This window comes from Neolamprologus multifasciatus, chromosome 18, assembly GCF_963576455.1.
Source record: "Neolamprologus multifasciatus chromosome 18, fNeoMul1.2, whole genome shotgun sequence".
Taxonomy (NCBI): Eukaryota; Metazoa; Chordata; class Actinopteri; order Cichliformes; family Cichlidae; genus Neolamprologus; species Neolamprologus multifasciatus.
This window is the reverse complement of record NC_140456.1, coordinates 15,082,588-15,106,519: the sequence shown is the minus strand read 5'-3', so window position 1 is coordinate 15,106,519 and position 23,932 is coordinate 15,082,588. Positions and strand designations below refer to the sequence as shown.

The 23,932-nt window shown below is 39.3% G+C and overlaps 1 protein-coding gene across 2 annotated transcripts in view; it reads left to right on the top strand.

The window, feature by feature from the left end:
• Positions 1-23,932, top strand: part of b4galt2 (UDP-Gal:betaGlcNAc beta 1,4- galactosyltransferase, polypeptide 2) — a 214,791-nt gene that overhangs the window by 76,249 nt on the left and 114,610 nt on the right. The window lies entirely within an intron of this gene.

The window sequence follows — 23,932 nt, the reverse complement described above, 5'->3', positions numbered from 1 at the left end:
GATTGGATTTTGGTTAAATTCATATATTAAAGAAAGTAATTGGCTTAGTGTGAATTTCTGTGTACGCTGATGGCAACAGAAAGCAACAAATCAATGATTTATCAGATTTTGAGTAGTCATTCATTTATACTACTATATACTATATCTTGTCATCATTTTGCTCGCTTGTCTTTTATGTAATGCTTCTTGCAATTTTTACCGTCTCCAATCCCCTTTTACTTTATTTTCTTGCTTGCCGGTCTCGTTTTCCATCTGTCTGTCCATCAATCCATCCGTCCATCATTTGCAGTGCAGTCAGTGTCTGCCACATAGCTTATCAAGTCTCGCAGAGCTCGGGCTATGCTAATGTGGTGCTTGTGCTGACATAAACAGTCTGTGTTCCCTGTTTGCATGGCTTAGCAGACAAAGAGTGATGCCCCTTTACCAACCCCGGCACATGTCTGGCATCTGTTTTCCTCCAACCTACAGCTCTGGTTTAGCTTTTCACATGAGTGGTTACATTTCCAGTCCACATGCAAATGTTTCTCCACTGTTGATAAAGTGAAGAAAGCCTCGCAGCTTTAACAAGTTCACTTCTGTGTCTAAATCTGTTTAGCTTTCCTTCAACAAGACCCTGCTATTTCCTATTTGTTTAGCCACAGTGACCCCTATTTACAATGAAGTCAAGCTGTCAAAAAGCTTTATGCGACACCAGACCCACTACTAAAACAAACAGCAATATCCTTTTGCTGTAAGATTTTACTGAATGATGTATTCTAGCAGTGGCACATAGCAGCCAGGCCTTTGAATATCAACCACAGAACACCTGCATCAGCAAATATGTAGCAATGCATCACATTCAGATTTTCTTTTTTGCTGATATTACTTTCATGGAGCTGCCTGGGATATTTTACACAACAATAGAAACTTGTTTCTTGCATAATGCAGATGACTGGCTATCTGAATCAAATAACAAGCAGTACAGGTATAAAAAAAACAGACTAATATATGTGTGTGTACGAGTGGGTGTACATCTTTTCTTAAGTCCTTTCTGATTTTCAAATTCTTGCCTCGTGTTTCTACTTTTCATATTTTTTTCAGTTCATAGATTGCTGGCTGTCCATAAATTAATGATTTTTGCAAAATAAGGCTGGAATGTATTCAGCGAGTTTCACATGAACATTTTATTGCATGTGTTGTATGCATTCAAAGAAAGTACAAGAAACAATATTAATAATTCATCCAAATCATGAGAGGGGAAGAAGAAGAAACAAAAGGAGCAAAGTCTCTGATAAACAAACCCTCTCACTGTGTGTCTGAAAGGAGTTTTTGTGCTAACAAGAGGGGCCCGAGACCTGCAGGCTTTGTATTCAATGAGAAGAGCAACTGTAGCTCAAAGCACAGAGGGCAGAAATATCAGAATGCCACGAGATGTGCTCCTCTCTTATCCTCTTCTCTTCTTTTATTTCTCACTTTCTCCCATTTCTTCTCCTCACTCTGCCTTCCTTCGCTCTTATCCTATCCGCAGCACAATGATGATAAATATTTCAGACATGGCTGTCCAAATATATTCACACTGATTTCCTGCTTGATAAAGTTTTGGTCATATTTTTAATACAAAAAGCTGTGCAGAGAAAAATCGTTCGTGAAGCACATCTCACAGAGTAAATTAAGGCCCCACTGTCAATTGTGGCACTGTCAGGTACAAATGGGAGAAAGTTAAAACTTTAAAACTGCTCAAATTATTATTAATTATTATCTAATTTTAGATTATTTAACAGAAAAAAAAGGGATGGCGTACTTAATAAATACAGTGGAACCCCGACTTACGAATACCCCATTTAACGAAAAATTTAAGTTACGAAGGCACTTAACGGCAATATTTCTGCCCGCGGTACAGCAAAATGCCCACATAACAAAATCCGCTGGCTGAGGCCAGAATGCCCACAATGCCTTCCGAATCATGTGATAACCCCTTGGCTTTCGTACTTGCATTTCGCTGTTCCACGTGAAAGACGTATTGTTGTTGCAGTGTGCTTTTCGTTTGTAATTTCGTTTGACTTACGAAAGACCCTCAGGAACGAATTAATTTCGTAAATTGGGGTTCCACTGTAGATTAGTATGTAATGACGTCTTCCAACAAATTAAGAGGTCTTCCTTCCACATTTTTCTTACGTTGCTAGAGACTGGCCACATACATAAAATAAAGGAAGAGGAGAGAAGTTGTATGCATTCACGTGCCATGGTGGGACATTTACATTTGTCTCTTCATCTTAAGACTCAAGATATGAAGCATCATTAGAATCTGTAAACAATAACAGGAGCTGGTTATAAGCTAATGTTAGCTCAGTAAATGCTAGGCTCAAGTGTCCTAAAAATCACACTCTTACCTTTGATAAATAATAAATAAAAATTGCATTTTTACCTTGTATGAGAGTTTATTCATGAAGTTTTAGAGTCTAACAAAGCTACATTCACTTCAAAGACAGTAACAGCGGCTAACGTCCACTAGCAGTGGCTAACAGCAAGTAACTGTGGCTAACGGAGGCTAACAGGGGTAAAAATAACAGTTTTACCAACGGAAAAGTTAAGCATAACCTCAGTGTTGCTATCATTGATCAGAAATGACCTGAATCATTGATCCCTTTCATACTTTTTTTTTCCACAAAGTTTTTACATCCTCTTCCACAGTGAAAAGACGCTGACACTTCTCACTTATCATGGACAGCTGAGGTAAACAGTGGACTGACAGCCTTCCACAGACAGGGAAAAATGGATATGGTCCAAACGATAGCAGAAACAGCGGCAGGCCACGACCTTTATAGGGTAAAGGTTTAAATGTAATGTTTTTGATCTCCTTGATCTTGTTTAGCTGAATAAAACATATTTGTCCCACAGCGGCCACTGTAGCTAGGATTATGCACTGGGGGATATTGGATATTATTCATTAACAATAAATCTTGTACATATCAAATGTAGTTCAGGTATTTAGCATCCAACCCAGCAGCTTGCCTGAGCTCTGCTATGCATTTTAGAGTATTTCAGCTCATTGTTTTGGTTTTTGCATTTTACTGTCATGATGCATTTCTATAGCTATCAACGGTGCCATTTCTAGTAACTGGTTTCAACTAAATTCCTCTGATAAACGGTGGACTATAGATTATCTCCTTACTATCAAACTGCGAGTAAAAGTCAGCACTAGTTGGAAAAGCTCCAGATATTTCCCTCAGGAGGATGTGGAGACAAGAACAGATTTTAATGGAGAGTGAGTATTACATTGCACCACAGCTTCTGATGAATGCTAATGGTGCTCCATGTCTGTTAGAAGAAAAAAAAACTAATTATGCAGCCCCCAAGTGGCCAAAAGTGCAGCTTGTGCCGCATCAATTCTAGATATGTTTCCATCTAAAAGAGCTCTTTTAAATTATTCATAAAAGGAAAAAAAGTGCCAGTAAACTCTCATCATCTTGGAAATTATTCAGTGTATATTACGTGATACAAATACATCTTAAAAGGAAGTGATAGAGAACTGATTCTGTTTCTTTTACTGATGTATTTTGTTTCCTTCTGATTATTGAGGCAGAAAAAAAAAAAGTTTCACGTTTATGTTTAGGAATCTTTGGTTACGGGGTTGGTCTCAGTCTTGTAAATTTATCAAATGAAATGCAGAGTGAAAGTTGTGACTGTTCCCTAACTAACCCTAAACTTGTACAACATGTTGGATACCAGACCCAGCGTCCTCCCCCCACCATCACTTCTGTGCGTATGAGAATGGACACTGATTGTAACAAATGCTGCCAATGATCAGAATCCAAGCAGCAATTAAACCTCGTCCAAATTGCGTTTGGCAAAGCAAATTACTGGAATCTAAACAGATTTGTAGGAAGCCAACGAGTATGTGTAGTGCTATTACGATTTCTCAAGAGGAAACAACAAGATTAAAATATTACACTGCATTAAAGGAGTGGCAGCAAGCTCTTCTGTTACTTTGGGATGTCACTGCTGCTTCAGAAGACATTTAGGGGTTTGGGAGTACATGGAGAGATAGAAGAGGTCGATTCAGTCCACAGAAGGAGAGAACGGGTACTTTTTTTTTTTCAAAATAAAAGGTGATTTGATTGAATTTTTCCACATTTTCTACACTTTTTATTGCATGTTTGTATATGGAATTATGTTGGTGCCTAAAGTCTCACTCCACATTAATGTACATTTCAACATAGTATGCACGAATCACAGGTTCCTTCAAAAGGTGACATCACACAAACATGGTGGCAGCAGAAAACGCACTCAGGTTTCCAGAGGAGAGAATAAAGCCAGTAGAGAGCAGATAGAAATATCAGATTACTTGGAGAGAGCTCCTCTCCTCTTTGTTTCCCTCTACCTCTGAATGGCTGGAGATGAAATAGCATGTTGAGCAGAGAGGAGAGTGCAGCTGCTGATGGAGAGGAAACAAAAGGAACCTTCTGTCCTTCCTCTCTCCCACTCCACCTCTTCCATGCCAAATGGGTCTCTCTCTCCGTCGCTGGGTCGCCGTCTGCCCCACCTCCTCACTCTTTCCTGTCCATTCATTTTTATCAATCTTGGGTTATCGCTTTCTTTCCCTCTCTTCCACTTTTCTCAGCTCTCTACTTCTCCTTCTCTCACTCCCCTACAGCTTTCTCACAATTCCTCTCTTCTTTCAGGACGGTCAGAGCACTCTGTTGAAATCGGATCTGTCACTGTGTCTTTGGAGACTGATAGAGTCTGGTTGCCAGGGGTTTCAGCTCAGCAGAAGAGCAAAACTGCAGTTACATCAGTTAAAAGCTCTTATTTGAGCCACAGCCAAAGTCCGAGCGTGTGCGTGCGGTCGTGTAGGCAGTTACTTTGTGAATGTGGCTTTGAGAGACTTTCTGCCTGTCTGTGGATGCGCTTACTTCCTGGTATAATAATTATTTCTATAGATCTTAACTTTCTCAGCTGATTTGAGTGCAGGACGTCTGGCCCGGTCCACAAAGGGACTGCTGCTGGAAAGTAAATGAAATCCATGTATCTTTACTGAGCTGCACTTTCTGAGCGTCATTGCCCTTTAGTGGAAGTGGCTGCTACATGCGGACTAAGAGAACCGCTACCCAGCCAAGAGACACGTTAGGCAGACTATAGAGTGAGGATGCCCTCTGAGCTAGCATATCAACTTATCTCTACAGTTCCTTGGTGAAAACAAAACACAATCAACACAAGTTCACTTAAACTGTGTACGTAGTAAATGTGTTTTGCCACTAGTTACATTTTTTTCCCTGCCAAAAACTTTATTTACCATTTTATATGATTGGTCATATACTCAGTTATCACTGTTCCAACTGCAGGAGAGTAGTAAATGAGGGGAAGACTGCTAGGCCTCTGTTACAATACAAATCAGACTCCATGAATTTGAAGATGAACATGTGCACATCCTAAGCCACCCCTCATTTCTATAATAGTTTGCTATGAAAATGGGAAATGGTTGGAGAAATGTATTCAAACATGTCAAAACATGCATGGAAATACAGCTTGAAAATCAATATTTGGTGCAACTACCTTTATTCTTCAACACAGCCTAAACACTCTTAGGCAGCTTTTCTGTAATTTCTTGATGCAGTCTTCAGGAATAGTTCTCCAGGCTTCTTGAAGGACAATCAAAGCTCTTCTTTGGATGTTTGCTGCCTTTTGTTTCATTATCTGTCACGATGATCCCACACAGCTTCAGTAATGTTGAGTCCTGGGATCTGGGGAGGCCCATCCATGACTGATGTGTGCTTTTCTATCCAGGTTTGCTTTTAAATTGGCAGTGTGTTTGGGATCATTGTCATGCTGAAAAGCTGTACTTTTCTGTCTTTATAATTCCATGAATTTTGATGAGATCTCCAACTCCACTGCCTGAAATGCAGCTCCAAACCATGACAGAGCCTCCACCATGTTTTACAGATGGCTGTAGATGTCTCTGTTGTGCCAGTCTCATGTACATACTGATGATGATTTGAACCCAAAATTGATAAATTGGATTTGTGAGTCCATACGATTGGTTGTCAATGATTTTCAGTCCAGTTCTGTTATAATTTAGCATACCACAGCCTTTTCTCCTTCGTTCATTTCAGTAAATTTACAGTGTGTAAAATCTCATTGCTAAATGTGAGTAGATTACTCATTGCAGTCAAGAGATGCTGAGATGGACATCTTGGTTGCAGGGCAAGGACTGGACTGAAAATGAGAGAAAAAGCAGCACAATCTGAAGAAAAGCTTTGAAAGGCATTTGAGAGGTGAAACGTCTTCAAGTAACTTAAAGAAGTCCAGACGCTTTTCTTTGCAAGCTCCTTTGACTACGATGACCTGGATGACTGAGAACCTTCACAGACATATTTGAAAGGCATTCAAAAAAAACCCTGAAGACCACTTTAAAAAGCATACAAAAATGTCTGGCTCTTTGGAAGAGAAATATGAATAAATGAGGGGTGTACCGCACTTAATCTGTTCAGTATCGCACATGCACACATAGAGTCACTAGTTGCTGGGCTGATTTTATAATGAAACTGAAAAGTTTTTATGAAAGGCAACTTTTATCCTATTCTAACAAAGGGGAGCCTTCATATTCAGAGCCTACTCTAATGCGAGAGGATAAAAACAGGTAACTTTTGTACTCTACTGTATGCATCAACTCTTTTTATTAGATTTTTTTCATTCTCGTCATCTAAGAATAAAAACGGCTGCAAACATATTGAATGCAATACAGAAAATAATTTACAACTAATATCTTACGTACAGTACATAAGCACTGTGGAGGAAATATTATATGTCATCACCAAAGCTTTGGTTTGGTTTCAATGAAAACTTCAAAACAACTACTTCCTCACTATTGGAAATAGTGCTGTAACTTCATGATAGTCCTATTAGCTCAGACTGCAGTGATTTCATGATTGTATTTTCTTCTGTCGAATCAGTGTTTGCTGTGCAGGGCACAACGTACAAGAACAGGAGGTGAAAATAGCTCATTTGTTATGAGGGCTATGATATATTGCTATTGAGCGGTTCACTCGTGCGTGTGTGTGCGTGTGTATGTGCGTGTGTATGTGCGTTCTTGTGAGTATATATCTGTAATTGAATTGGCTTAGGTGTGTGTTTCTTCAGAAATGAAAGGAATGACACGTTGTCTCTTCTCATTCCTACAGATAGATGATATATATCATCATCGGCTACAGATATGTTTATACAGACACACAAGCTGTGATTTGTGTGTGTGTGTGTGTGTGTGTGTGTGTGTGTGTGTGTTTGGTGCTGTAAATGTTGATACTTTGTGTTATTTTGCTATGAACATCATATGCCTCTGTACAAGATTAGATCTGTAGCTGATGATGAATATAAATTGGACCGTGCCTGTTCCAATCTTTGTTATTTGCTGGCATGTAAAATCATTTAGGTTTAATAATTGTGACTGATATTTGTGCGCTCTCCAAGGCAGACGTGGGTATATAAACACCTTTAAACTTCTCTCTCCTTGAGTTTTTCCTGTAAGCTGTGCGAGGTACAACTTTTACTTTGAAGGCAAATGTTTCCAGGGGACTGGGATTTATGCTTCAGTGGGAAATCTGCGCTGTAGCTATGTCATAACTACAAAACCTACAGCGTAATTTCACATGTGCCTTTCAAGAAATGTAACTACACATGGTGGCCAATGACATTAACTGGCCAACTAACTAGGCGACTGTGGCAATCTGCTTGTGACAAAAGCAATCACGAGGAGGCTTCTGGTGCTGCACCTCATACCTCTTTGTGATCGATTTTACCAAGCAACTCCCAGCCACCTCCAGCAACAACTGGCCTGCTGATCAAGGAAAACACATTTTTCCCTGGTGACCCGTGGTTGCCAGGGTGTCTCTGTCTCTAGGCCTGTGTGACTGGGGCCACAACAACCTATTGCTTGAGTTTATATGATCCAGTGCATGTGCTGCAGACATTTCTGCAAACACAGTAAACACAGTAATAAGGAAAATACTGTAATAAATAATAAAATGTAATAAATGCCTCTAACTTAGTCATAGTTTGGGGTTTTTTTTTGGGGGGGGGGGGTTGCCTTAAAATTTCAAGGCCAGGAAAATGAGTTTTGTTTGAGGGAACATTTTCACAAGGTTTTATATTAATCAAAGTCAAGTATAAATGCTGAAGGACTACAATCAATCGAAACGAGCTCTGGTTTACGTTGCTGGTAAAACATAAATGATTAACGTGCACAGGTATGCGGCAGGTGATCTTTGTTGAATAGGAGAAATTTGCCATGTTTTATCCTAGAAGTCAGGGTTATAAGAGGAGAGAGGAAAGCGGCATAGACCCCAGGTGTGGGAAAAGTTTGCACTAGCCTGTCAGGGCCTCCGGCTGGGTAAACACCACCAGGTGGAGAGATTGAAAGCATTACCTTCTACCTTTCACTCTGTCTCGGTTTTTCTAACGGTCTGCATTTTCCTTCATACCTCGGGGTGTTTTCAGCCCCTCTCTGTCAACTCTCGGTTTTCCTCTCTGTCTTACGTGCACCTCCACTGTTACATTTCCTGTTGTGAGTAGGGCCATGTACTCTTTAAATGGCTCATTTAAACTCATTAGCCTCTTTGCTCCATATCCATTATAAAGGATACCCATTACTTATTAAAATCTTCTTTTTTTTTTAAGTCAAAATAGCTCTTATTACTTTAGGCAGAAAGGCCTTAATCTGATTTCCACAGTAATTTAAAAACAGTCACTGTATGGCTTTTAGTGAGTCTGTTATTCAATTTTAGGCTGCCAGTGTTTGAACAGATTAAGGCTGCTTTTAAAAGAAGCATATTTGATCTTACTATTATACTATATGTAGCGCGCCTTAGATTGTGACTAAATGTTTGTATAGTCGTATAAATGTGCTGTAGAACAGGTCAACTAACTAATCAAACAGATGAAGCAATCCATATTTTGGTTCAGAAGACGTACCTAATGAGTTCTGCCGATATCTCTGCAACATTTAGCACTAGCCACCATCCACCACAATACTGCAGACAGATCAGAAAATTCACAGGTGAGCAAATCCAGACATATCATACACATTGTTTAAAGCCAGGTTAGCTTTTTGCACAGCAAGCAAAAACCAGGACCAAGAAAGAATTTTTTTTTTCCTTCCACAAGACAGTGGGAACTAGTTTAATATATCTGCTTCCTAAACAATCCCTGAAAGCAGGGGAAATATTAATAATAATAATGCCACCCTGCAGTTTTAAAGCGGCTTTTCTAGACTCAAAAAGGATATGGAGCTTTCTCCGGCAGGCCACATGTTCCTTGTGAGCAGCAAGGAGCTTATAGGAAGTTGAGTAATGCAGAAATTCAGAAAATACTGTATAAGTAATAATGCTAATTACAATAATAAAAATGACACTCCAAAACTCTTGTTCTTACACAGAAAACTCAATTTTCTACTTCAACTATTTTCTGGGGGGATTCATGCATGACTTCCTGTGGCTCCTAATTATGGCGATGCACTCCGGAGTAAACGAGGGTCTGAGTTATCAAGCTGCTTTGATTCATTGTGCTGCTGCGGCTGATGTTGCTGGGACTGTAAGGACAAGCACAGATGACTTCCGTGGTAGTTTTTCACTGCTTGTTTCACTAATTGCAACAATTTTTAAAAAAGGAAAAAAGATAGCTGTTCTTTTCTTGTTGCTGCAAGTCATTTAAATTTAAACATATACCTCACACTTCACCCTTGCATTCATTAAGTTATTTTACAGCTAATGTAATTACAATAGAGTGTAACTCAGGAAATAATGAGCCACAGCAAAACCACTTTTAGAGGTCAAATTAAGTTTTCCTTAACGAGACTCAGGTGAAAGTAATCAAGCAATCAGACTAACAGAATCAGACAGTCAGAATAACTATAAAGTAATAGCACAAATTAAAGACTAACATCATAAATATGTTAGGCAGCACGGTGGCACGGTGGTTAGCACTGTTGCCGCACAGCAAGAAGGTCCCGAGTTCAATTCCAACATCATGCCAGGGTCTTTCTGTGTGGAGTTTGCATGTTCTCCCCGTGTTTGTGTGGGTTCCCTCCGGGTACTCCGGCTTCCTCCCACCGTCCAAAGACATGCAGCTTGGGGATAGGTTAATTGGATACTCCAAATTGTCACTAGGTGTGAATGTCCGAATGAATGTGTGTGTGAATGGTTGTCTGTCCCTGTGTGTTGGCCCTGCGACAGACCGGCGACCTGTCCAGGGTGTACCCCGCCTCTCGCCCTATGACAGCTGGGATAGGCTCCAGCGCCCCCCGCGACCCTGAAAAGGATAAGCGGAAGCGAATGGATGGATGGATGGATCATAAATATCACCAGTCATTCCAAAAAACCTCAAACAATTAAACTAAACTTAACCTAAACTGAACCCAAATTCAGACACATTGATTAAACATTCAAAGCATACACCGTGATAGTTACGTAGAATCATTTTCTTTCTCAAATTTTATATGTAAATATTTCATGATTATTCTTAAATATTCTTATGAGCCCTCCAACTGTTTGCCCATCTACCACCTTGCTCTTTCCAGATCGGCATGACTTCTTGATTGATGTCTGCATGCATTTTAGTGTGTATGTGTATGTGTGTGGTATGTGATTTGAGTCCAAACACAGTTGGACGTATGTCGATGGCCTTTTAATGGTGATGGACATTAAAAAAAAAAAAAAGAAAGAAATTCCAGGGAGAAAAGAAGGAAAGAAGATTAAAGCTGAGGAAGATCAAGACAGACGTGAACACTGGGACACTGATACTCTCAGACGGGTTTAAGTGTGTCTGTCTGTAGGTGTCTGCGTGTGTTTCTGCACACATGCATACAAACGAACACATCCGTGCAAGAAGTGTCAAAGCGTGGCCTTCAGAAGTGTCAAATGTCACATTTGGCTCAGCTAGAAATATTTACTTGACACCACCTGCTCCATGAAGAAGCATTTACTTCTTTCTCTGTTTAAAGTACTGCTAAAAATACTTGCAGGTCTCTGTGCATTTGCTGGTATTTGGGATACACAGTTGATCTAGCAAGACTGACACCTGTTAGGATTTTCACAGCTGAGCCAAAAGGGTTTTTTTGCTTTTTTTTTTTTTTTTTTTTTTTTTTATTAATTTAGTGAGTGTATGTCCTCAATTGAAAACACCTCCTATGTGTCTTTAAACTTTTTTAAATATGTGTTGAATATATATATATATATGTGTATATATATATATATGTGTGTGTATATATATATATATATATATATATATATATATATATATATATATATATATATATATATATATATATATATATATATGTGTGTGTGTGTATATATATATATATATATATATATATATATATATATGTGTGTGTGTGTATATATGTATATTTCAAAATAGTCCTACATGTGGGAGAATTCATCATAAACAGGCATACATGCAAATCTTAGTTGGTGTTAGCTTGCTAACGCTGTGTGTACTGTTACTATGGTGATGGACTGTAGATGACTGCAGCTGTCTTTGCACATGAGCCTACATCTATCAGAGTGAATTTTGTTAACATGCTATTGAGTAAAAGCTTCTTCTAAAGTGCCAATCAGGAGATTTTGACCTGGGCTGATCTTTTGACTCCCGTGGTTACCGTGGTAGGGGTACATGTAGCTTAATATTACAGGTCACGACTTCTCTGGGCAGCAATGCAACCTCTTGTTGTTTTTAATAAAGAAAGTCATGCAATAATTGGCTCCTTTCCAGCATTCTGTGAGCAACTGTGGTGTTTTCATGCTGCACACGGCATGAGTCCACAAACAGCAGGGCACAGTGAAAGCAGTTGGTCACCTCCCTGAGAAGCTGGAGGTGTGCAACCTGTCACCTGCAGCGCTTCATCTAACCGCTCGCTCTGGCTGCTCCTTCTTGTTTCATTTCTCTGTATTTCAAATAAAATAAATGCAGCTTTGATTAACAGTAGCAGGAAATGCTTAGCTCACCGACAAAGACACTGCGTTTCTTGTCATTAGTTTGTAATCAGAGTCATCTCTTCTGTCGCCAATTAAATGTTTTAATTCATAAAACTGCAGCACAAAGTGTTCCATTTGCTGATAATAGATTTTGTATGATCAATCGCTGATTGGGTTGTATCCTCCACTAGAGTGCCTGGTCATGTTGAGAGGAAAATTTCAAATTAAAACTCCTGTATCTTTTAAATCAACTAACCTCTTGAATTGAAAGAACAAGCACTTGACAGGAAATCATTATTGCAAGAAGAGGTATTTCATATTTGACATCATGTTCATCAAAACATGTAGACTAAATCGATGGTAGTTTCTAGGCTACTAGTTCATCTTCAAGGTCAACCAAGGATAAGCCAGAAACGGTCTTCTTCCTGTGTTTGCAATTCTCAATACACGTATGCACGTAAAAAAACATTTGCAGGTGCAAGTGTTGCATTTTGAAAAGAAATTTATTTTGAGCGAAGAAAAGCTAAATTTGAGTGAACAAAATTCATTGCTGCGTGCAAAAAATGTATTTCAGTGTTTGCTATTATCCACACACACACACACACACACACGCAGCCCCTCTCACTCAGTTTTTGCATTTGCGCTTGCTTGCGCTCTCAACATTTCTGCTATTGTGTGTGTGTGTGTGTGTGTGTGTGTGTGTGTATAATAGCAAACACTGAAATACATTTTTTGCACGCAGCAATGAATTTTTTTTCACTCAAATTTAGCTTTTCTTCACTCAAAATAAATTTCTTCTCAAAATGCAACACTTGCACCTGCAAATGTTTTTTTTTTTTTACGTGCGTTCAGAATAATAACGCCATACAACTAGGGGCCTGACATGGTGTGGTTTATGTTTATTTTTGGTTGTTTTGTTATATCATTTCTATTTATTTCTTTATTTTACTCCAATAACTTTGATAGTTTATTTCTTCTAGTTATTTGTGTTTGTACAGATGTTTGATCCTTTAGTTTACTCCAGCCTCATTTGTGTCTTCTTGTGTTTTGGTTTTCATCTCTAGTACTGTATGTGAGTCCCATTTAGCTATTTCCTGTTTAATTTGGTCATTCCTGTTTCTTGTGCCTTGCTATTAATTTAATTTCCTTTGTTACTTTCTTAAAGCTAATTGTTTTAATTAGTTTTAGCTGTGTTTTGATACCCTGGTGTTTCCACTCTCCCTGATTGCCTCCTGTGTGTATTTAAGGCCTCGTTTTCCTTCTGTTCCTTGTTGTGAGTCATACTGGGTTCCTGTCTGTCCTCCCTTGTGTGTGCTCTATGGAATTGATGGTATTTTTTGCTGCCTTTTGGATTACCTGCATCACCTCAGTAAGGGTTTGTTTATGAAGTCTGCGTTTGGGTCTGCAACCCTGGACAGGATGAGCAATTTAAATGAATAAAATGGCCTTTGATGGTAGAATCCTTACAGGGTCTTAGTCTTACTCCTGCCTGCAATATAATAAAGTGTTTCTCTGTGTGAAGAAATCGACATTTGAGAGCTTGTGAAAAGTTTTTGTGCAAGATATTTTATAGCCTTGGGAAGAGAAGACACTCTCTGGTCCTTTTTTAGTCTTTTTGGTTTAAAGTATGCAGGAACAATGTAGCTCGTCATCTATGTTAGTTTGGCAGCTACTATTAACATAGACATAAGGAACTTATAACTGAGTTATGGGACAGAGGATGTCGTATTGACAGGTTAGTTAGTTCAAATAAGTTCCTGTGTTAACAAAGCAGGATGCTGCAGAGGTCTCCTCTTTAAACTTTTTGACTCAGTGCTGTGTTTAAGTGGAATGACTGCAGTGGTTAACACGTTTGCGTAACTGTGAAAAATCCCTGATTTAAGACCAGGAGGAGAGACAAATCCCTGCATCACAAAAGGTGTCTGGGATAAAAGTCTGCCAAATCAAACATGGCTGTTCATCTACTGTGAACCTACTGTGAGCTGGGAGAATGCTTGCATATAAAGGACAGATACTGTATGTTTTCCACATCATTAAACATGCAGATACTCAACTTTCTAAAAAACCCCAAAAAGTGATGATTTTTGATGTGATCTCAGTGTTTTCAGTTAGATTAACAAAAAAAGTTGCTTTTAGCTGCTACACGTTATTTCACACCTCAGCTTTGACGTAAACTCAATACTCGATAATTATGTATTTTGCTATGTTATTCCTGGATGATGTGTCCTGGCATCAGGAACAGTTGTGTCTGCATTGTAATTCTCTGGCAGCCTGATTCGAGCTCCCTGCACCATTTCATGTCTGTCCCAACGACCACTCCAAACACAGTGCTCTGACAGTTTCATTGCCTTGAAATCATCGTGACTTTGGCTCTGGTTGTTTTCTGGATACACAACTACTAATCTGTGTGTGTGTGTGTGTGTGTGTGTGTGTGTGTGTGTGTTTCGAGGTCAGCACATGTGCCAACTAGCACGACAGTGTGCCAGCTGGACAGCGGCAGTGGGACCTGTAGTTGTACTGCCAAAAACACACACTTATGCTTATACAAGGGACACATGCTGGTGTGCCACTCTTAATTCATCTGCCAGTCATGCAGATTTGATATCGAGCAATAGGGAGAATAATCCAAATTGTGCCAAAAACAACATTTGGGGAAAAGTAACACAAGAACATGTAGGTTTCTGTGATTGGTAGTGAAAGCTCAGATGGGTGAGCAAGTTCAGCCTAGCTAGCTAGCTTTCTTTGCGTTAACTAATTGCCAAAACCTAAAACACCATTCAAAGACTACGGGGATCAAGATAGTGGTTACCAACATCAAAATTACTGTTTTGAATAAAGTATCTCCAATATTAAATGGCATAATAAGAAACATTCCTCTCATATGTGCTTCATATATCACATTTTTATTTTACATGTGTGTATGTGCTCATGCAAGTGTTTATGCAAGGATTCTTTCTCCCTTATTATTCAGACAGATATTACTTGCCACTAATTAAAGGATCATTCTGTTAGCAAGAGCAGTCCAAGTCTACATCCCTCCGCCAAGGCTGAAAATTCCCCCATACCAAGCACAAACTGAGTTTCTGGATCCTGGGTACGGATTACTTTGTGATATTTTTGTGAGAACATCAAGTCTCACAATTTTTTTTATTTCAATTAGGATTTAATATATATATTTATTAGTAGTGAATATGTTGAACATAATGTCTTGCTAAGTAAAAAGAATGAGGGGCTCCGACTTGAAAGGTTAATCACGTCTAATTTGCACCAAACCCCCACCTCTGGTCACATTTTCATGCTAATCCATCTGCAACTTTTTGATTAATCCTGCTAGCAAACAAACAAACAGAGAAATGAAAGCAATCACATGACCTCCGTGTTAATTAAAGGCTGTTGTGATGAATCAAAGAGGCAACAACAGGGTTTCTGTATCAATTGTAGCGCACTAGTCTCTGTGTTGTAATGTAAATGGCTCTTGATATTTGGTGTATGACAGCCTGTGACACAGAGGAAATTACAAAAGCAACAACTACAGTAGCAGAACTGCAGTGCAGTGTGTGGAGTGGTGTTGCTTAGCATCTGGCTCACAGGCTTACACGATCTGTCACTCCCCATCACTTTGTGTTTCCTGTGTTATTACTGCTTTCATGTCCTTTCTTTTTTTTTGTCTGTGTTTGTTCTCCAACTGCCGTCCTTCAGCATCTGAAACTGTATCGTTCATCTTTTTGTGCTTTTATTTTCTTACCTTTATTCTCCCCCCGCCAGGAAACGTTGTTGTGTTACATGCATCCTCCATCTGTTTCATGCACCCTACTTTCAGCTTCTTCCGTCTCAGAGCAAAAACAGTCAGTGAACATACTGTGCGCGTGGATTTGAGCCATTAAGTGTTTTTATTTTTGTTTTTGCTTTTGTACTTTGCTTGTTTGGGTGATGATCTGCAGCTCTGCTGCTGATAATTAGGACTTTACACTGATAAAGTATTGTTACGAGATGTAAGAAACAGCACTACAAAAAAAAACAACCTTTTGTACACACAGTACTTGCATCTGCAGCTTTTCACAATGTAATTACTTTCATCAGCCTGCTTAAAATTCACGCTCATTAATGAAATCTCTTGTTAAGGCTTGTTTGCTTACACATTGTTTTTCTTGCATCACAGCAGACAGTAAATAAAGAAAACATCTCCTGATGAGAAAAAAAAATCTCCCAGTTCTTGGCTGCTAACACGTCTGAAGAGGAGAGCAAAACAAACGCAAAGGAAGATGCTTCTGGCAACGTTTTTGTTTTTGATTATACTTCATGACAAGTTTTAGTAGAATTGTGAGAAAAGACAAAATAAAGGATACGTGTAAAATAACTTACACATATCTGAACTTCTTAAACAGCCACATTCAATCCTGCTTATTATTTAGCAAGCTCTCACTTTTTATCATGATACTGCTGAAGGTGTTTTGGGGTCCTAACTGGTTTATTGATAATGTTCACAATGTTTGTCCTTGGATAATATCCCACATCTTCTCTATGATACAGCATTTCTCAAACTGTAAGCAGGCTTCTCTGGAGCCACTGGGGTTTGAGCAGCCAATGGCTAAAATGTTGAGTAAAACTAAGCAGAATAAATTTGATTTATGTTGAAATAACGGCAAACAAAAGCTTCTGTTGCCATCCTAGTGGTCTTTATTGCACCAGATTTCAGCTTACCTGTTTAATTTCTAATGATTGTGGGTATTTGTGGGTTGTTTTTTTTTTTTTTTGCTTTCTGAGGCTGCTTTTATGCTCATTGCTTACAGCCTGCCCTACATGGCCAAAATGATACCACATCTGCTGCCACGTTGGTATCACTTGGGCCAGTTGTGCAACCCTCAATTTTTGTACCACTGCTGCCACACCTGGGTTGAAGACACGAGTGTATGATTGTGTTGTTTTTTACGGCTGTTTTAATGATATATCAGCTCAGACGCACAGAGATTCACAGATTATACAGAGGGAGATGTTGCAACAGTTTGAAAACTTGAAATTCTGTGGAAAAAACTTTGAAGAAAACACTCAGCAATTACTTTCCAGTTCTGATCTGGCACTTGAATCTCACGCGTAGTTGGACGGGTCTAAGATTTGGCAGCTACGCCGATGTCTGCACAGTCACGCCACAGTTTACTGTCTGTTGATGGAATTTGCTTCACTCAGACCTGAGTCAATCCTGGCTAACTTGCAGAAACGATCACCCCTGTTCAACTTGTGGCCTTATGTTGGATTTATACTCATTTAGTAAATCTACGCCATAGGTGCGCCGTAACCCCAAACCCTCCTCAGGATCTACACCGTAGCTTTTACTGCAGCGTATGTCATAATTTATGCCCCAACCTGACATGCACTTGCCTACAGATGTAAACACATGTTGTGTTGATGCAGCTCAGATGGGTGTAAATGCTCTCTTTGGTCCCAATTTAAGCTCCTTGCTGGAATTTGCTTTGAATTTTGCTTTGAAACACTCATCAACCAAACAAAGAGAACATTTACAGCACGCCTGTTTCTGAAATCAATGCGTTTTTTTATGTCCCTCTAATGGCTACATTATATTATATATTCTGTAGGAAAGTATTAACAGTATTTCCTGGCATTTTTGAAGCACATTATTTTTATTTTTTTTGTTTCAAGACAGCAGTTCATTTCCCTGCAAAAGATAAGCTCAGTTTTTTCTCTCTCTCTTTCTGTCAAGGTCCTTTGGAAATTATTTTGTCTTGAAAATTCTGTCTCTTGTGGTCTGACACATCCTGTTTGAAAGACAGCGGCAGAACATCAACCTTTTTTTTTTTTTTTTAAATCCAAAACAGTCCAGTTTCACATTATCCTTTGCTTGAGATTCATGTTTCCCTTTTTGTCTGGTGGATTTCATTTTCCAGCAACATGACTTGTGACAACAAAGCTATGAGTTTGTGAATGCTGTAGCTTTCTCTTCATCCTTTTGTGCTTGTTGTTGGTGCGGTGTAAAACACCACGGTTAACCCTTTATCTCGTCTGTTTGGGTGCACGCTGGGTGTTCTGCATCGATACACACCCACGCGACCAGATAATGTGTTTCTTGCATGTCGAGGAGATTCTCAGATACCTCTAATCCTCTGATCCAATAAATTTACCCAAACATGCAGACACAGACACACGGGCAGGATTTCACAGCTGAGCATAGCCTTTGCCATCGATGATTTTCACAATCCACAGTAATGAGTCTTGGAAGAGGGTGTAAAATCGCTAACACATGGACAAAGTGTGCTGAAGATAAACAAAATGAACGCTATGTTAGCAGAAGTAGGTACCTGACGTGAAGACTTTTGACTCTTTTCCCTTTTCTCTCCTCCACACCCATTTGTACCTCGTGCTCTTTTTCTTTCTTTCATCAAAATGGGAAGAATCTCAATTATGGCCTGCGCTCGGTGGAGGAATTGTAAATGATTGAAAGAAAAGAGATTGAGAGAGTGGACAGGCTAATAAGATTCAGGGAGCTGAAAGTCTCTATTGTCACAGAGTGTGTCAGTGGGAAGCAGGAGGGAGAGGAACAACCTCTTCCTCCTGCTTTTGCTCTCCTTTCTGTCCGTTTTTCTTCTCATTTATTCACTTTCTCTAACTTTCATTTCCCTCCCCTTCCTGAGGCCAAAGAGCCAAACTCAATTATAAACTCAGAACCGCTCTCAGAAATCTGACCCTGGCGCCGCTTCAGTTGTCACTTAAGTAACACAAAGGCACAGAAACTCTCAGAACAGGGCTGCTGATTAACAGGCAGCCTGTCGTACAGTTTTGCATGGTCAGATGGCCCGACCAGGGACTCTGTGAGGACAAACCAATTCACAGCCTTATTGACACAAACTCATTCTTTAAGAGAAAGACAAAGAAAGCTACTGAGTCAGTGCGCAAGGGTATCAAATTGCTTTTATTCACTTTATTACCCTTTTGCAATCAGCTACATAAGAGTAAACACAGGATTAAACAAGTTAATTGGTTTTCATTGATAATTTATTTGTCACATCCATGAAAATCTGTTATATTTTGCATGTTTTGTTTTCCTATAAGAGTCGCACAGGCCTAGCAATGCTCAGTAACCTGGCTGGGGAAAAATGTGTATTTCTCTTCTTATCTTTATATCTGATGGATATTTATTCCATTTTTGGGTCTTATATAAATGATTGATGTGTCCACCATGTAACTGTAATCATTCACATTTTGGTCATGGCCATCTTCTTTTTGCTTTTGTTTTTTAGCAAACTGTCCATTGCAAAGAAGCGCAGCCTTGCAATGATCTGTTTTACTCTGAAGAAGGTCAGAATTTACAAAATGTGCATCATATTGTATCCTGTAAGATAAAATGAGCAATTGAGACCATAAAGTCATGCAGAAAATATTTAGTGAGGTTATAAATCAATTGAGAAGTTGGGCAGTTTTCTTGTATCCTTCTATACAACCAGACTTCTTTTTTAAACCACAGTTGTTAAAGGTATTTCTGCATTTTATTTATACAGTCTAGATAGACCAGATAATAAGAGAACTCTGTTAGTATTCTAAGTATCATAGACACGCAACCTTTACACCGTATGTAGCAACACTGGGGTCTGAGAGGAGTCTTGGCAGAGCTAGATTAAACTGATCTGTTTCATCTTAGGGCCCACAGATCCAAGGTTCAGTGGAGGGGGAATAGGAGCAACAATGGCAGGAAGGGAGGAAGAAAAAGGGAGTGCTGTGGCTAATATTTCATTGGTCTGTAAGCTTTGATGTATGAGTTATGTGGTGAGGGCGGTCAACGACATATTATAGAGCGGAGAGGAGCAGAAGCTTGGAGTATAGACAACCTGTGAATGGATGCCACGTCACACAAAGCCCTCAGAACCAACAAAACACCTGAGTGCTACCATTTTTACCCTGTTTCTGTTTCCCGCTTTTCACGTCTCACTGTGTGTGTGTGTGTGTGTGTGTGTGTGTGTGTGTGTGTGTGTGTGTGTGCGCACGTGCTTACACTGCATCCAGCCTCAGGTGTGCTCCCAGTTTATTGTGTTGTTACATGTCCTGCTAATCTAATAGCTGTGCCGTTTGTTTCGTTACTGTTGTGAGGGGAAATTTGGTTGTCATATAGTGTGTGTGTGTGTGTGTTATGTGTATATATCTGCAGATTAAGCAGTTCTGCATTCCCCAAAGTGCAGCAGGTGTCCCAGATAGAGTGATCAAAGAGTGTGATTATAATGTATTACTGTAATATTGCCACTTAGATAAGCATGTTAGGGGTCTGTGGCTGTTGCGTGTGTATCTGTGTGTTAGATAATTCCACTGCTATCATTGTACAACACATCACTGTCTGTTGAAGTGTATTTTATACACAAACCTGCACATTTCTGCATCACACATGCACAAACACAAAAATGCTCTCTTTCTGTTATTTGTGTGTTCTGGCTCGACACAGTCTGTATAGCTTTAAAAGTTTTCCTCTACCTACAGTATGTCACCGTGCTTTTTCAAGATTACTGAATTGTACCTGTACATTTTCACCATGTGGTAATGACAATGGCAATTTATTTTATTTCATGATTATGTTTTTAAGCTCTTTCAATATCATGCTTTATAAATCTCTGAGACACATCACCCCTCAAATATCCAGATCTAAATGCTGCAGATACCATTCTGTGCATTTTAGCAGTAAATCAAAGACGATGTGTATTAATTAGACTGCTTATGTTGCCCCTTGCAAGCCACTTTGGACCCCAGCTTCTAATCCATCATCAGTGTCTTGTTTGTTGTCATTAATTGCCTAGTGTGTTGCCTAGTGTGTGCTGTTTTGGTGGTCTTGATATTGCTCTTAGAGCCAAGCCACCAAAATTGCTACACATGAAATCCTATTAACAAGTGGTTGTGACCAAAACTCAAAATATCAAATATCTTATCTAATCAGCCAATCACGTGCTGCCATGTGCATTTAGATATGGTAAAAGCAACCTGCTGAAATTCAAACTGAGCATCAGAATGACAAAGAAAGGTGATTTAGGGAACTTTGAAAGTGGCATGGTTATTGGTGCCAGATGGGCTGTTCTGAGAACTTCAGAAACTGCTGATCTACTGGGATTCTCCTGCACATCCATCTCATGAGTTTACAGAAAATGGTTTGAAGAAGAGAAAATGTCCAGTAAGCAGCAGTCCTCTGGGTAGAAAGGCCTTGTTGATGCCAGAGGAAAATAGAAATACTGCTTTAAGCTGATGGGACGGCAACAGTAACTCAAATAACCACGTGTTACAAGCAAAGTATGCAGAAGACCATATCTGCTTCACATGACCTCACCAAAATTGGACAACAGAAGATTGAGAAATATTGTCTGGGCTGATGAGTCTTGATTTCTGCTACGACGTTCAGATTGTCTAGCGTAAACAGCATCTATTCTGTCTTGTATCAACAGTTCAGGATGATGGTGTAATGATACGGGCACCTTAATAGCAGTCGAGTATAGTTTAAACACCACAGCCTACCTGAGGATCGTTGCAGACCAGTGAATGTATACATCCCAGTGCTTAAACGGTTCATATTTGTATAGAAGGTGAAGTTGAAATTGTAGCAGTATCAGTTTGAGTCACACTTGGACGACCTGTGCTGCAATGATGTTAATCTATATTTATTGGGGGGATTTTTTCCCCATAAACCAGCTTTTATCCTCAAGAGGAACAACTAAAACCTTGCCCAATGTTTTCTTGTGTTTTCAGAAAACCTAATCCACAGTATACTATGTTATGTTACATCCAGTAAGCCCCCGTTTTGTTTTAGCTGCCTGAAAACTAAGTTTGGGGGAAAAAAATCACAGAGAGAAGATGAAAACACCATGTTCTACTTTCTGTCTCATTAGTGTGAGAGGGGAACGAGGAAGAAAGAGACCCGAGTGCGGCGGGGATGAAGTTTGATGGGTAGAAGTAGTCAGGGGCTGCTGGGACTGTTTGCATTCAGCTCTTGTGGTGTGATAAAGAGGTGTGTTATGGACATGTAACCTTGTTTCCATTGATTACACTCCTCACCTGCACGGTGTTGATTGGAGCAGACCTCTCAACACGGAGCTCATGCATCAATGTTAAGCCCATTATCGTCTCGTGGGCCTCTACGAGCCACACCTCTCTTTCCTGTGCTCTGTGATGCTGCGAATACTGTCTGTTCATACTCGCATAATACAACACAAGACACACCTTGGCCACCAAAAGTATGTTGAAAGTAGTTTGTTTACGGCACAGTAAATATACATACTTACAAATGGGAATCATACAATCCATGTACACTGATGCATAATCGCTGCTTTAGCTGTAATTATCTAAATGTTTGAGAAGTTACAGTCTGGCAAAACTTCCAGCAAACACAGTCGAATCCCTCTCACATGTACGTTTTCGATGAGTTAATTTTTGTAACAGTTTGAAACTGACAGTCCAACGTTCAGTGATTAAGCAGGAGGCAAGACACTCCCGGCAAAACACCCTAAATGGGTTTTGCGGCGAGACTGTAAAGCGTGCACCCTCATTTCGTCTTAATCCTTTCTAAGAGGACAGACCTTTTCCGCGGCCTTCAAGCGTAGCCACTTTAAAAACACGGGGTTCATACGGTTTCTGGAAATTCCCTTAATTTTTTCTTGTAGTGTCGTCGAGGAAAAGATGGATGGATTTTAGATAAAATGTTCAAAGCTTAAAAAGGTAAATGCTTTAATAATAAACAACCATCTCAATAGTACAGGTTGGATGATGTAGCCTCAAAATGATGTCATGGTGATGTAGGAAATAAGTGAAATCATATCATTGATCATAAATGTATCAATCAAATACAGTTTGAAGGCAGCAGCATTTATACATGTAAGTAAATGAAGGACGTTTTCCATCCTTGTCATTGATGACAGACTGCCTAATTCAAAGTGTGAAGTCATTGCCACGAGGTGTGAGCAGCAGCAGTATTATAGTGCAGCAGCGACACAGCAAGTCATGTATAAGCACAATAATATTGTTTTCAATTGGAATTTTAACCCTTTAAAGCCTAAATTATAAAATAATTGCCAGAAAATTCAATTTTGGGGGACAAACGGGGTCCTTATTGAACCTTCTGGTTTTATTTTTTTTTAATAATTAAATATAAATTTGCATATATGAGTTTTAATTAGTATCATATTTGGTAAATCTGGCACTTTATTGCTTAAAAGTGTATTGTGGAACTTATTTAGGCTTTTCAGTGGGGAAAAGATCAGTCTGATGATGTAAAAGTCTCAAAGTAGATAACGTAACCACTTAACATTTCAGTAACTTAGCCTTGCAACTTCTCAGCAGCTGCACAACATCGTCACATAATAAAATAAACATTTTTCAATTTAAGCCAAGCTTTCTAACCTGTTTTTCTGCAGTCGCACGTCGTCCTGCCGCTCGTGTCTCTTCATCTGTCCTCGTGTCCTGGTTGTACTCAGTGGTGGGGTTTTTTGCCTCAAGTGGTGAAATAAGTTTGTTTTTTCCACCATTGGAAAATATGCAATAAAACTGTTCCCTGCTAAAGTATTGTAGTTTGTTGGAGATTGTTTTTTGTGTACTAAATTCTCATTAGAGAATCACTTGCAGCTCCTTCTCTCTGAGACGTCTGCTTGTCTACTTATGCGAGCTAGGGAACGTGGGAATGTAAGCACATGGTGCCACAATATCAGGTAAAAATTTACACCAGATTTATCGTGTCGTGTTTTTCTTTTGTATTAACTGTGAGAACAGGTTAAAATACTTCATGCTAATGAATGCCAAAAATCTGAACAACTCAGAAATATAGAGAATATTTAAACAGCATAAGAAGTGCATTTTTTCGTGTATTATTTTCATCTGCAGACTGAAACACATTTGATATTGTTGAAAACATTCATGGCCGCTCGCTGTGCTTCTCTCCTCTGTAGTGCAGTGACAGTGTTCACTGTAATACAGATAATTAAGAACAAGTCACCGTCTGTCCTTTTTCTATTTAAAGA